Here is a 14716-nt window from a genome sequence, read left to right as displayed (position 1 = left end):
CGGAGAAATGGAGAAGGGTGATGAGCAGCAACTGCCCTCAGGGTTTGCTTCCTGTGGCCACCACCTCCCACCTCTATGACTTTCCTGCCGTGGCCACCGCCTCCCACCTCTATGACTTTCCTGCGTGGTGGACTGTCCCCTCCAGCTGTGAGTCAGCTCCTTGTCAGGTATTTCTGTCACAGCAATGAGACAAGGAACTAACACCCTAGGCAACCCCCCTCCCCCCTGACTGAGCTGCAGGTAGGAAGTGTGTCAGTCCAGGAGACAGGCTAGATACCTAGCGCATCCATCCCTCCCACTGGATGTCCCGAGGCGTTTGTGCAGGGCTGCAGGCTGCTGCTGCATGGCCTGCTTCATGGGCCAGGAGCATGCACAGTTCCATGGTCCAGTTCCTTACCTCTCAGCAGACGGGTGCTCCTACACATAAAGGGGCTGAATTGAAAGATCATTCGGGAATATACTGAAAAGAAGCCGGCCTCACATCCCCAACTCACATGTCAGGGCAGGGCCTGCTGTGTATGGGTTTTTTTTTGGGGGGGGGGAGAGGGAGCTCATTGAAGAAAGTTTTATTTTGAAGAATGGATGAATAGCAAAGAAAACTTTCAATTCAGCTTCAGAGAGAGCCAAGGTGCTTTCCCAGGGAAGGCTGTTCTAGAAAGCTCTTATGTCAGTTTTGCTGTTTTCCAGGAGGATTCTCCTTCCGTCTCCTGCTTACTACTCAACAGACTTAGGATGAAGAATTAAAACAGGACAGAAAAATATGGGCATACCAGCATAGGAGGTGGTCTCTAGGGGTCGGCCAATAGGAGTATGTTTTCATCAGAAACTTTGATGAACACACACACACACACACACACACACACACACACACACACACTTATCAAATTTCCATTTGGGATGCCAGGAGGGCTTTATGTGTAGTGTCACTCGAACACAGAAGAGAAATAACATGGACACATTTAGAAGTTGCTGCTACAACCCTGTGTCTTGATGACTGTGTCCCCCTTCCCTGTGTCATATGCACACACAAAACTGCATTCCTGTAGGCTGAGGGGAACTTGTCTTATTGTTACCCGGGCAAGAAGGACTTAGGAGTTTTATTTCAGTCCATACCAGCAGCCCATTGATGCGGAGGAAGCAAGCGTACCTGGGTAATAAGTCTGAAATGGTTTGAATGAGGGAAGCGATTGTCCTACTCTGGGAATTATTGGAACAGGCCTGGTGTGTTCTGTTCTGCTCTGAAAACCTGTGAAAGAGACAAATAAGATTACATCCAAAAGGGCACCATGTTTGTGTGAGGAAATTCAAACCAATTGCCCATGTGTTGTATTTGAAGTGTTCTCCTAGAGAAGAGATGGTCCTTGGGCTGTGAGCATTAACTGCACATTACATACCATGTATGTTCAAGATAGTTGGAAACCAGGCATATTCTCCTGAAGTGCAGAGCCAGGTGCGGTGAATGGATGCTCCAGGAGCTAGAAATATCTGTACTCTGAACTTGGTGTCAGCTTTCTTAGGGGACTCTCCTAGCTGGGGAAATTCAGGGATAAGCTGGGAAACCTAACCTGTATACCTGTAGGAAAATAAGCACCAGAGGGTGTTCACCATCAGGAGAGCCGATGGCCAGGGTCTTACCTCCTCTAAACTTATTTCCTCGAAAGTCAAACAAGTTGGACTCGATTGTATGTAGGAAATGGACAAAATACATTTGTCTCATTCCCAGATGGCTTTGTTTTTAAAGTAACAGAAGTGAGCTCAGGGTCATGGGGAACAACCATTGAGAAGCTGCACGAAGACCTCTGTGGTTTACAGTTTAGGTCCCTTCCAAACCTGGCAATGGGGGAACCACGTGTGACGGGAAGGTATGCTGAATGTGGATGGTTTCTTCCACTGCCCTTATTTCGACATGCCTTGCTGCTCCACAGTGTGACATTTGATTAATTAATTAATGGCCACCCAGCAGGCTTCAGAAGCTTCCACAGAACCCTTTGAACCTTGTCACACTCTGTTGGTGAGGACTGTAGCATGGAGCGGGCGTATGAAGTGTCAAGAGGATTCAATCTACCTGGGAATATGCAGAGGAGGGAGCGCCCACATCCAGTCTTGGTTGCAATTTTATAATGCACCCCTCATAATTTACACCCCATTAATTAACTTAGAGTGTTTTTAATCATTGCTTCTGATGTGATCTATTAAATCATAAAGGGAACCATGCGGAAAAGGGGAGTGGCTCTCAAAATAGGACACCTAGGAAGGTAACAGGTGTCCCAGATCAGAGCCTTGGGGGAGTGCTGTTCTGTGGGTCAGTGATGGGACACAGGAACTAGATCACCAGCATTGCTGTATTAAGGAATGGAGCTCCTCTGCAGACATGCTTGCAGCCGAGACATACACATGCCTATGGATGCAGAAATGTGTGTGTGTGTGTGTGTGTGTGTGTGTGTGTGTGTGTGTGTGATGAGACATCAGGCCTGTGATTGATCGCTCACCTGAGCAGCATCACGGAGTCTCTGCTCAGAAAGCTCACACTCTATTATAAAGTGCCCCCATGTTTCAGTCGTAACAATTTTAACAGGGACCTGGAGAAAAGTGGTTAGGAACACTTACTCTGCGCTCCTGCAGAGGACCCAGGTGCAGTTCCCAGCACCCCCATGGCAGCTGAAAACCACCTGGAGCTCAGCTCCAGGGATCTAATGTCTCTTCTGACTTCTACAAGGTCCTGCATGCACATACATGGCACCCACACCTAAAACACTTTTAATCCTTAATAATTTTGATGAAATTAAGGTGATGACACAGACCCCCAAGCTTGATCGCTGGGACTCACATGTTGAGAAGAGAGAACCAACTTTTGTAACTTGTCTTCTGACCTCCACACTTGTCCTATGGTAAGAGCTTGTACACACACACGTTCACACACATGCATACAGACACACAAACGAATGGAAAAGAGTAGAACATGGTTTAAAAAGAAGCAAGACGTGGTGACAACAAAAGCCAAGAAAGGAAAGTGTGTGTGTGTGTGTGTGTGTGTGTGTGTGTGTGTGAGAGAGAGAGAGAGAGAGAGAGAGAGAGAGAGAGAGAGAGAGAGAGAGAGAGAGAGAGAGAGAGAACAAAATGCACGGAGATTTCTTTCAAGTCGCACATGTCCATGATGGGGCCTATCTTGGTCTTTATAGCACATAAAATGAGAGTTTCACCATGGCATTTTCACATGTATACATCATTATACTATGCTTTTATTCATCTCTCCCCCTCAGCAACCTCACCCACCCTCCCCTCAAAAAGCCATTCCCTCCACAACACTTTTCTTTTCCATTTCTCTCTCATGTTCCCCACAGACACCCTCTCTAGAGTTCTTCCTTCTTCCACTTTATGCTCCCTCTCTCTCTCTCTCTCCCCCCTCACTCACACACACACACACACACTCACACACACACACACTCACACACTCACACACTCACACACACACTCACACTCACACACACACACTCACACACTCACACACACACTCACACACACTCACACACTTACACTCATACTCACACACTCACATACACACACACTCACACTCACACACACACTCACACTCACTCACACTCACACACACACTCACACACACTCACACACTCATACTCACACACACTCACACACTCACACACACACATACTCACATACTCACACTCACACACACTCACACACACACACACTGAGATTATGCATAGGGAAGAAAACGTGGAACATTTTGTCTTGAGTCTTGCTTAGTTTCCCTCCTCCTCCCTCTCTCTCCTCCTCTCCTCCTCTTCCTTTGCATTTGCTTAACTTCGCGATCTCCATGTCCACCTATTTTCTGCAAATGCTATGATTTAATTTGATTTACTGCTTAATAGAACTGTGTTATGTATAGGAACCACATCACCTTCACCCTTTCATGTCTTGATGGCTGCCTGTCCCCAAAGCATAAATGTCTACTCTTAAGTGCAAAGGGACTTTATCACTTGCCTAACTGGACTTTTATTCTGGCCTCCATTTCTTCTGTTCCCTGTGTTTCCTCTAGGATGTGCATGCCTCACTATTGATAGTTCTGGCTTTCTGTTTTGAACATAAGTAAACGTACATTTCTATGTACAAAGTTTGTGTAATACACATTATGTCTACCTGCTTTCTTTCCCAGCAGAATTATGTGAATTGTCCAGAAACAGGAGGACTCTTTTTAATTTCCAAGTTGAGGAAATACTGTTTTGCCAGCTTCAGTGATTTTCTTCCTCTTCCCCAGGAATTGCTGCTTATTGCAGACTTTCAATTTTTTCTGGTACTTTAACATGCACTCATGGTACCTATCTGCAGTCACTTTCTCCTCTCTTCGTGATGTGTGCTTATCTTCAGATCTGAGCATGTCAGGCAGTTCCGTGGATTATATCCTAAACCTGCTTTGCCTTCTCCTTGGTGAGGCCATGAAGGCAATACTAATTAAAGGAATGCTTGGAGAGAATTCACTTCCCCTGTTAGAATCTCTGGTAATTGATCAGATCTTCATTTTCTTTGATCTTTGAAAATACTCGTTTCAATTCATGACTCATAGACCTCAAATAAGCATACATAATAAGGTTTTGAGGCAAGATCTGTAATCTACCCAGTGACAGAGGAGCTATGTGTGCCTCACCCAGAGCCATCCAAAATGGCTCAGTGCCAGAAACAGCTCTTTGTGGAAGGTGGAGTTATTCACAAGCTAAGAGCAAGGCCCTATGATATTTTCTGTTTTGGTTAAAATGCAATTTGGCTAACTGGTTCAGTTATTGTTGCAGAATTGCTTTTTTAAAATATATTAATTTATCTGTGTGCTGAGTTTATGGACACCTCATGCATGTAGTACCCATAGATGCCAGAAGAGGGCATTGCATCTCCTGGAATTGGAGTTACAGGTGGTCGTCAGCAGCCATGTAGGTGCTGGGAACTGAACTTGGGTTTTCTGCAAGAGCAGTAACTGCTCTTAATCATTGAATAATCTTCCTAGCTTTTAAGAGTTGCTTTTAAAAAAGATTTTAAACATCTTTAAGTTTTGCATTTCAACCTTGATCAAGTGGCGAAATGAAAATCCTCAATAAAATATGAAATTCTTAAAAATTTTAACAATGGTTTTCTTAAAAAAATCAACAGGATAGTAAGATATTCAGTTTATTATTCAAAGCAAACTTGGTGTATAATGATAAGGGGTGTGACTTAAGCAGATACTCTCTTAAAACAGTAAAAGCAAGCCAGAAATCCCTGCAACAATATGAGTCCAGTTTTAGAATGTTTACATTTTGGTGGGAGAGGGCCACTATCTTTTGCCAGATTTTTAGAGGGCCTCTGTGTTTGCCAGTGGATGTGGTAGAATCTCTTGGTAATAAAAGTAGAAGAAACTAAGGGTGTAACATTTATTATTACCCAGTTCTTTAGGCTATCATGTTTTCATCAAAATGTTCTTGGTGCTACCTGAAAAATAGTCACTGCTCACGTTTGATCAAAAGGTTAGCTTAGCTTGTCCCTAGAGGCACTACATGTGTGGCTGCTGTATGTTGGTAGTGGCGGAGAGCCAAGAGGCCAAGTGTACTCTCAATGTTCTGACCAATGAACATCCTTGAAAAAAGTGAACCTGAGATGGCCAGGAGTCTGGCTCAATGCAAGCTCAAACAGGCTCCCACACCAGTGAGCTAGTGGGAACGTAGGAGAACCCTGCCTGGGACTGAAGGCCCCTGGCAGGAGTGAGCTGTGACAGATGCCCTTCCCACTTTGCCCCATATCCTAACCTTCCCCACACTGCATGGGGCCATGTGGGTGGCCTGGTCAAGGAGCAAGCCTGAGACAACCACCAGACAAATGCCAGGGGGCCCAGACAGGGAACTAGCCTGAGATGACCACCAGTCTGGCACCATGCAGGCCTGAGAGGTGGTTATACCATACCCAAGATGACCCCTGCCCAATACCATAATGCATGAGCACTCCTGAGATGATCCCAGACACTCAGAAACCACAGGTGCCACTAAGAGGAGCAAGTAAGTGGTGTGGGGAAATGGGAGAGAGACAGACAGAAGGATGTGGGCAGAATGAAGAGAGGCAGAGCTGGAGACTTTGGGGTAGGGAGGAGCAGCCTGATGTGAGTAACTGGTGATGATACCTGGAACTATAGTTCTGACCTGTACTGACACCAGAGGCTACATCTGAGTCCATGGCACTGCAGCATCAGGGCTCAGTTACTGCCAAAGTCCAGGCAGACTAGTTTGGGCTGCCATCTGTGGACATTTTGATGTCTTGGGGGCTGTGTAGAACTGGCCCCTTCTCTTGCCTAGGCATCGTGGGATCACTGGCTCTGGAGACTTGAGAGCAGGAGAGGTGACCTTGCCCCTAGCCAGTTATAGTACCTGGGAAAGCAGCCTGCATATAACTCAGGAAGCACAATGAGCTGACCTTGCTTGTGGGAGTTGTGGGTGAGCTGGTCCTGTGGGTATGGGCATGGGAGAGCTGGTCCCGCCACTCATCTTCCACCCACTGGCATGGATGAGGGAGAGATACCTTCCTACCCTCCCCACCCCTTCCCCTTGCCACCTACAGCAGTTGGGAGACCAGACCTTTAGATTGTGAGAGCAGGAAAGCTGGCCCTGCCCCTCACCAGTTGTAGCATCCAGGAGGACAGGCCCTGTGTCTTGTCTAGGGAGCAGGGTAGAGCTGGCTCTGGATGTGGGGGTTGCAGGTGGTTATTGGAAAGTGGGCACTGCACCTCTTGTTGGCTGTGTAGTGGAACAGACAAGGGAGAGATATCCTCCTCCCCTCCCCTATCCCATGTCCACCTATGGCAGGCAGGAGAACTGGTCCCAGGGTCACAAGAGTGAGAGAACTGTCCCTGTCACTTACCATCTGCAACACTCAGGAGAGCGGGCTCTGCACCTTGCCTGGGCAGCAGGGTAGAGCTGACCCTGGTTGTGGGGGTTGTAGATGAGCCAACCCCGAGGGCATGAGAGTGGGAGCAATGGCTTTGCCACTTGCTGTCTCTGGCATTGGATAGGCCAGTCAAGGCAGGGTAGGAGAGCTTATCCCAATGGTGTGGGTGCAGAAAAGCTGGTGGGCTGACTAGCTCTGATACTTCTTAGGCCCAGATCTAGGGCTTTGAATTGATCCACCCCAACATCTACTCCATAGATGAACCGCTGGAGTGCATAAAGAGGCCAGTCCTATACATCCATACCTACAGGCTCTCCATGACACAGGGCAACAACAGGATATCTAAGAGGAATCCCAGTGAGGTTCCAGTATTGATAGAGTAGCAGAAGCCATGGCAATGAACCGATTCATTGCAATGAGCACTTGCGACACTGAGACATACAATAGATTCTACAATGAGAGGTTTTTTCTGTTGTGGGTGAAGTTGCAAGGGTGGAAAGTGGATATGAGGTGCAGGGGGAGGGATAAGAAGAGGGAGAATTAGGATGTATGATGTGAAATTCACAAAGAATCATGCTTTTTAAAAGGTCACAGGATTTTTAAAAAATCCTTAATTTTTTTGGATTATGTTTTTTAAAGGTTGTTTCAAAATTTACATTCTATCTATCTATCTATCTATCTATCTATCTATCTATCTATCCATCTATATATCTATCTATGTATCTATGTATGTATGTATGTATGTATGTATGTATGTATGTATGTATCTATCTATCTATCTATCTATCTATCTATCTATCTATCTATCTATCTATCTATCTATCTATTGTGTGTATGTGTCTGTCTGTCTGTCTGTCTGTCTGTCTGTCTGCATACATGTGAAGATCAGAGAACAAACTGTGGAAGTCAGTTCTCTGGATTCTGGGAATCAAACTTAGGTTGTTGGCTTGGTGTTTATTTTATGAAATTAGGAGCCCCAATGTCCAGTGCATATTTATTTACAATTGTTCTAACTTCTTGTTTGCTCTTTTCTTTCTCTTGTTGCCATATTAGGGACTTCTTGGTTACTTTGACAGGCATGGTAGATTCCTTCCTAGCTCTCCTTCTTTCCTGCCTTCATCTAGTCCTCTCATAAAATTTATTCTGTCTGGTGCACTCTTTATTGGAACGGTCCTTTTCTCTGTGCTTAGGATTCTGAGATGCCTTCTGCAACATTCATTTAGCAGTCAAGTATCGCTTGAGTTTATGTTTATCTTGAAACGTGTTTCTTTGTTAGTTTTAAAACATAACAACTGGCTACTGTACCCTCCCTCCCTCCCTCCCTCCCTCCCTCCCTCCCTCCCTCTCCTCTCCTTTCCTTTTTCTTTCCCTCCCTCCCTCATTCCCTTCCTCCTTCTTCCTTCCTTCTTTCCTTCCTTCCTTCTTTCTTTAAAGGTTGATCTCACTATGTAGCTCTTGCAGGCCTAGAACTCACTATGTAGTCCAAGCCAGGCTCAAACTCGTGGATATCTACCTGCCTCTGTCCCCAAATCGCTGGGACTGAAGGTGTGCACATCTGGCTTGTATATAGTCATCATGATTGGCAATGACTGATATCAGGGTTTGACTCGTGGATATCCACCTGCCTCTGCGCCCACATCTCTGGGACTGAAGGTGTGCACATCTGGCTTGTATCTAGCCATCATGATTGGCAGTGACTGATATCAGGCTTTGAAGCATGCTCAATGCTTTCCTAAGTGAGTTAGCATTTTCTTCTCATGGCTTTAATTGTTTGATTATAAATATGTTTGTATATTCCATCCTTTGGGTATTTTGGCTGTATTGTAGCATGAAAGAGTTCATCTTTGGTCATGTCTATTTAGGGTCATAAGTGTTCCTGTTGCCTAGTTGCACATTTCTTGGACGTAGAAAACATCCTGCTGTCATTTCATTGGATGAGTTCCACATGCCCTATGCCTTGTTTGTTTGCTTGTTTTGATGTTTTTGTTTTTACCTCATTTCCTTTCTCTACCCTTAGATTTTTAGGTTCTCTTTGATCACAGAGGTCTTATAAGTTTTGACGAAGCTCATGTATTTAGATACTTTCTCTATTTATGTTTTAATATAGCATTTCCTTAATCTTTCCCTATGTCTCACTTATTGTCTTTCTTCTTCCTGGTGGAGTCTGTTGCTCATATTTCAGACTACTTTTTATGTGATTTATTAGTTTTTATTTTTTTTTATTTTTTTATTTTATTTTATTTTTTTAAGATTCATTTATTTATTATATGTAAGTACACTGTAGCTGTCTTCAGACACTCTACAAGAGGGCATCAGATCTCATTATGGATGGTTGTGAGCCATCATGTGGTTGTTGGGATTTGAACTCACGACCTTCGGAAGCGCAGTCAGTGCTCTTAACAACTGAGCCATCTCTCCAACCCCCTAGTTTTTAATTTTCAACATTTGCTTTCCCTGAAACAATATCATCAATGAATTTTTTCACATTTTGCTGATCTTTTCACTCATATTGCTGAATTGCTCTTCAACTTTGTCAACTTTCTTACCTGGATTGCTCTAATTACTTCATTTATTTGCTTGCTTGTGTTCTCTTTAAAATCATTGACTAATTTTACAAGTAAACATTTGAATTCTTCTTCTGGTATGGTGGTATGATCTTTGGAGAAATTTTGTTGTTTTACCCTTTCATGCTTCTTGTCTTTTTGTGTTGTGATTAGCACATTTGTGGGTTTTGATTTCTCATCCTGTTTTATTTAGGAGTTTTCCTAATGAGCTGTCTGCTCTTGATGGTTGAATCCCTGGTATAACTCTGAGAGAAGAGAGACTTCTGGATGGGAGTTCTCTACCTAGACAGGCACATGGCTGAGTTGTGAGAGGCAGGCTCATTCCTTTTCTGTTTACCTACCAGGTGTCTCTTCTATACTTTGTGAGTTTCTGATGCATTCCTCATTGGACTAGAGTCTATTCCTTCTTCTGCTGAGTATCTTCCTTGACTGCACTCATGGAGACATCTTGTCCTCTGCCTCACCAGGAAGTCAAGTTGTTGAGAACACTTGTCTCTGTACACAGGGGGCACTGGCCTTCTTGTAATGTTTTCCTTCCTTTTAGTAGGACAGTAATGTTAGAAACATGGGATGGATGGGGGAGTGGTCATTCTACTTCAGCTTCCTTGTTTTATTGTTAATTAATTATTTGTGTGTGTGTGTGTGTGTGTGTGTGTGTGTGTGTGTGTGTGTGCATATGCTCATGCATTTGGAGAATGAAGCCAGAGCCTGGAACTGGAGCTACAGGAGGTTGTAAACTTCTTAACATGGGTTCTGGAAACTGAGCTCAGGTCCTCTGTAAGAGCAGCAGCTGTTCTTACCACTGAGTCATCCCATGATTCTATTTTCTGGAAAGATTGTGGGGAAGATGGTAGGATTACGTCCTTGAATGCTTGCAGGATTCATTGATGAAGCCATCCATGCTTGGTGCATTCTTTTGGAAGGTTACTGATTATTGATCCAATCTCTTTCCTAGGCATAAGTCTATGGAAGTTGATTGTGTCTTCTTATATGCATTTTGGCTTGTGAGTTTTCTGTAGACTTTATCTGTTTCACCTACCCTATCTAATTTATGGATTATAATTGCTCATGTTATTTATCTGTCTTTTCTGTTTCACAAGATTAGTAGTGTTTTTTCATGTTTCATTTCTGGAATTAATAATTTATGTCTTTTCTTATTGTTCTTGGAAAGCTAGGCCAGAGAGTAGATCAATAATAAAGAGGTAGCTTTTGTTCACTTTCTCATTTGAGTCACTACTTAATTTCATTAATTTCTGATAAAAAATTATTTCCCTTATTTACTTCATGTCGTTTTTTTACCCACGCTCTCTACTTTTCTATGTTAACTAAATGATTGGTTTTTGAATTTTCAAATTTCCCTCTAAGCACTTCTTCTATGTAGTATAAATTTTAGTGGGTTAGCTTCCTGGCTGGCTCAGTTGGTCAGGATGTAAGACTAGGTTACAGTAAGCTGTGATATCCCTCATCTGACTAGGTTACAGTAAGCCGTGATATCCCTCATCCGACTAGGTTACAGTAAGCCATGATATCCCTCATCCGACTAGGTTACAGTAAGCCGTGATATCCCTCATCCGACTAGGTTACAGTAAGCCGTGATATCCCTCATCCGACTACGTTACAGTAAGCCGTGATATCCCTCATCCGACTAGGTTACAGTAAGCCGTGATATCCCTCCCAGCAAGTAGGAGTCTTTTTACCTTCTCTTAAATCCTCTTTGATCGGTGTGTGGCTTGGAGTGTGTTTTTCATTTTTATTTGTATTTATAAATATGCTATTGAGCAATAATATTCATGTAACTTTATTATTTTGTCTGAGAAATGCTTTGTATAGTTCTTAGCCTTTTCCACCTGTTGAGTGTCTGGGGTTTGAAATGGGGTGGTCAGTCTAGGTGCATGTTACATAGAGGCTTAAGCCGAAGTCTACATGCATGTTACATAGAGGCTTAAGCCGAAGTCTACATGCATGCTACATAGAGGCTTAAGCTGAAGGATTTGCTGCCTTTGAATGAATGATTTCATAATGACAATTAGCTCAAGTTTACTGAGATCACCACTGGAGTTGTCTGGACACTTGCTTATTTTCTGACTATGAAACTCTCAGTTATTGACACAGGGATGGAGAAGCTCCAAATATCATCTTAAATTTTATTCCTGTGATCAAGGAATAATATGAAAAGTGGTAATCCATAAATTAGATAATTTAGATGAAACAGCAAATAGCTTTAGAATCATGTTTGAATTTGTCTTTTTCCTCTTCTATCAGGTTTTGTTTTATACATTTTGGTAGATGTATAAAACATCTACCAAACATGGTAGATGTTTATGTCTTTAAGATTTCTGTCCTCTTGGAGAATTGCTCCTTTCATCATTTTACATCACCAATAATCTTGCTTTTTTTCTGGGGTTAAACTTGTTTTCAATAAATGTGGTCATTCTAGCTTCTTGTAACTTGGTTTAGCATAGTATATCTTTTTACATCCCTTTACTCTTGAGTCTTGATATCTAACATTGAGTTTCTCATAGGAAATATGTTCTAAATATCCTTATCTTAGTTTATGAGAATGAGCCAGAGTGCAATAAGGCCAAAAACAAACAAACAAACAAAAAAACAACAACAACAACAAAAAAAAACCAAGAAACAGTTGTTGAGTTAGAGTATTGTAAGGTGAAATGTACCAGAGGACTCATTGACAGAAGTATAATCTTGGGCATCAGCAAAATTTGGGTCAGAAGAATACTCAGAGAGACAGACAGTGTGTGTATGTGTTTGTGTGTGTGTGTGTGTGTGTGTACATACACACACATGTGTGCACACATATGTCCATACAACACATGCACACACTTGCATACAACATATGCGTACTCATGCACACATGTGCACAAACATATACACATATACACCTATACATGCATATACATGCACACACAACACATACACACATGTGTGAATACATGCACATACATTCACATGCACACACACACACATAATACACACATGACCAAGACAAAAGTTACATCATCTGAGCCACACTATACCTGTTTATCTCCAAGCAGTGAGACTTGGGCACACGTCTGGTGATGGAGTCTGGTCATAAAGTTCTCCATACCACTCTAAGGAGCTTTAGGTAGGTAGAGAAGGAAGTCCAACCAACACCCCTCAAGGGCAATCATGGAAGTTACTACTCATGTGCACTGAAGTCGAGTCTGGTTGAATCTATATTTGGGTTTGTGTTTGCTTGTAGCAATGCTGCCAGAATCTTCAAATCACTTATTGTTCTTGATTTTATTTCCTTTCCAGAATTGGACCTCCCTGGGTGCTCTTCAAAGAGCCTGTGATTTTAGTTCTTTTGCTGTGATCTGCAGTTCCTGAGTGATGTCCTACTATGGCCATGTAAGATGTGTGGACACAGAGAAAATCCCATATAATCTTACAAAATGAGCCCTAAATTCAGGGACAGAGATAGTGACAAATTTCTTTTCTCTGTTATAATTTCTCCTCCCTTTCCCCTTCTCCCCTGCTCCTTTCTCTGGAGACCTGTGTGCCCAGGGCTGCTGAGTGTGATTAACCAACCAAGGGAACAGAAAGTAAGAAGGCTGGTGGGCACTGGAGAGGGAGGGTGTCATTCTCCCAGAGGGCACGAGGCCCTGGTGCAGAGTTTCCCCATCTCAGAGGAGGCCCTGGGTGCATTATTTTACTATGGTTAGTTATAGTTCTCTTCTGTTGGAACCAGGGCAATGAGGGTGCACAGTGAGAGCCTGGTGGGGCTCCTCCATGTTAAGGGTACAAGGTGTCGTGGTTTGGATACACTTGACCCAGGGAGTGGCACTATTAGGAGGTGTGGCCTTGTTAGAGGAGGTGTGTCACTGTAGGAATGGGCTTGGAGACCCTCTTCTGAACCACATGAGAGCCAGTCTTCTCCTGTTTGTAATTGGATCAAGATCTAAAACTCTTAGCTTCTCCAGCACCATGTCTGCCTGAATTCTGTCATGCTTCCCGCCATGATGATGATGGACTGAACTTCAGAACTTGTAAACCAGCCCCAATTAAATGATGTCCTTTAAAAGACTTGCCTCAGTCATGTGTCTGTTCACAGAAATGGAAACCCTGACTAAGACACAAGGTGAGGGGGAATTAATCACTCCCCTGCTAGTTCCCACATGGCCTCCAGTAATGACGACTTTCTATAAACGTGTAGCTCCTGTGTCCCCAGCTCAGGGAGGCGCTCACTGGCCGTGACTCTGAATGCTCCACCTGTGCAGAGTTTGGCGTGATGGTTTACCTACAGATGGCTTCTCTTCATTACGTTCAGAAAACTCATGACACCATGTTTTAACTTAGTTTTTCTTTTAATTTTTTTTTAAAGCTTAGTATTTCTTTTACTGTTTTTGAGCTTAGTTTTTCTTTGAAAAACAATTTAAAGCTCTTTCTTATTTTAAGGACTGGTGATTACTTTTTAGCTTTCTCAGCATCAATTGAAGCCAGAAATCCACTTGGAATTGTATTTTATACTATGGATTCCTTCCTGATTGTAATTACAAATCTAAAAAGCTTTACAAATGTATAACAGTATAAACTTTTCTTTACATTTCACTCAATTTTTGTAAAGATTCTTCTTTTTATTTATTTGTTTGTTTGTTTATTTGTTTGTTTTTGTTTTTTGAGACAGGGTTTCTCTGTGTAGTCCTGGCTGTCCTGGAACTCACTCTGTAGACCAGGCTGGCCTGGAAAGATTTATCTTATTTTAAGTTGTATGGTTGTAGGCACACGTGGGTGCAGTACCTGTGGAGGGCAGAAGGGGGCGTTGGATCCCCTGGAACTGAAGATACAGATGGCTGCGTGCTGCCAGTGTGAGTGTCGGGAGATGAGGTCTGCCAGGTCAGGAGGCTCTCTTAACTAAGCAAACATCTCTCCAGTACTTGGATGTTTTGATTGTCCTATTTTTGCACTCCTCAGCATTTCTAAGAAGAAGGTACTAGGCATGTAATCTTGAGACAGATTCTGGCCCTCCCTGTCTGCACTCCAGATTCCTTGTTGATGATGTAAACATAGTCATGAAGATTAGCAGAATAAACATAACATACACACCCGGTTCTCAGCTTTGAGTTTTTAGAGGTGTATTTTATGTGTGCAGTGGTGCTGGTGGGATTGTGTGACCGTTGAGGCCAAAAGGGGGTGTCAGATCCCTTGGAGCTAGAGTTAGCCGTCATTTGTGAGCTGCCTGATATGGCGCTGGG

The 14716-nt window shown here is 43.2% G+C and overlaps 1 pseudogene; it reads left to right on the top strand.

Moving 5' to 3' along the window:
* Nucleotides 1–5520: 5520 nt before the first annotated feature.
* Nucleotides 5521–5643, top strand: LOC116100206 (annotated as a pseudogene).
* Nucleotides 5644–14716: the final 9073 nt, after the last annotated feature.

The sequence above is a fragment of the Mastomys coucha genome, unplaced genomic scaffold, assembly GCF_008632895.1.
Source record: "Mastomys coucha isolate ucsf_1 unplaced genomic scaffold, UCSF_Mcou_1 pScaffold20, whole genome shotgun sequence".
Classification (NCBI taxonomy): Eukaryota; Metazoa; Chordata; class Mammalia; order Rodentia; family Muridae; genus Mastomys; species Mastomys coucha.
This window is presented reverse-complemented; position numbering and strand designations above follow the sequence as displayed.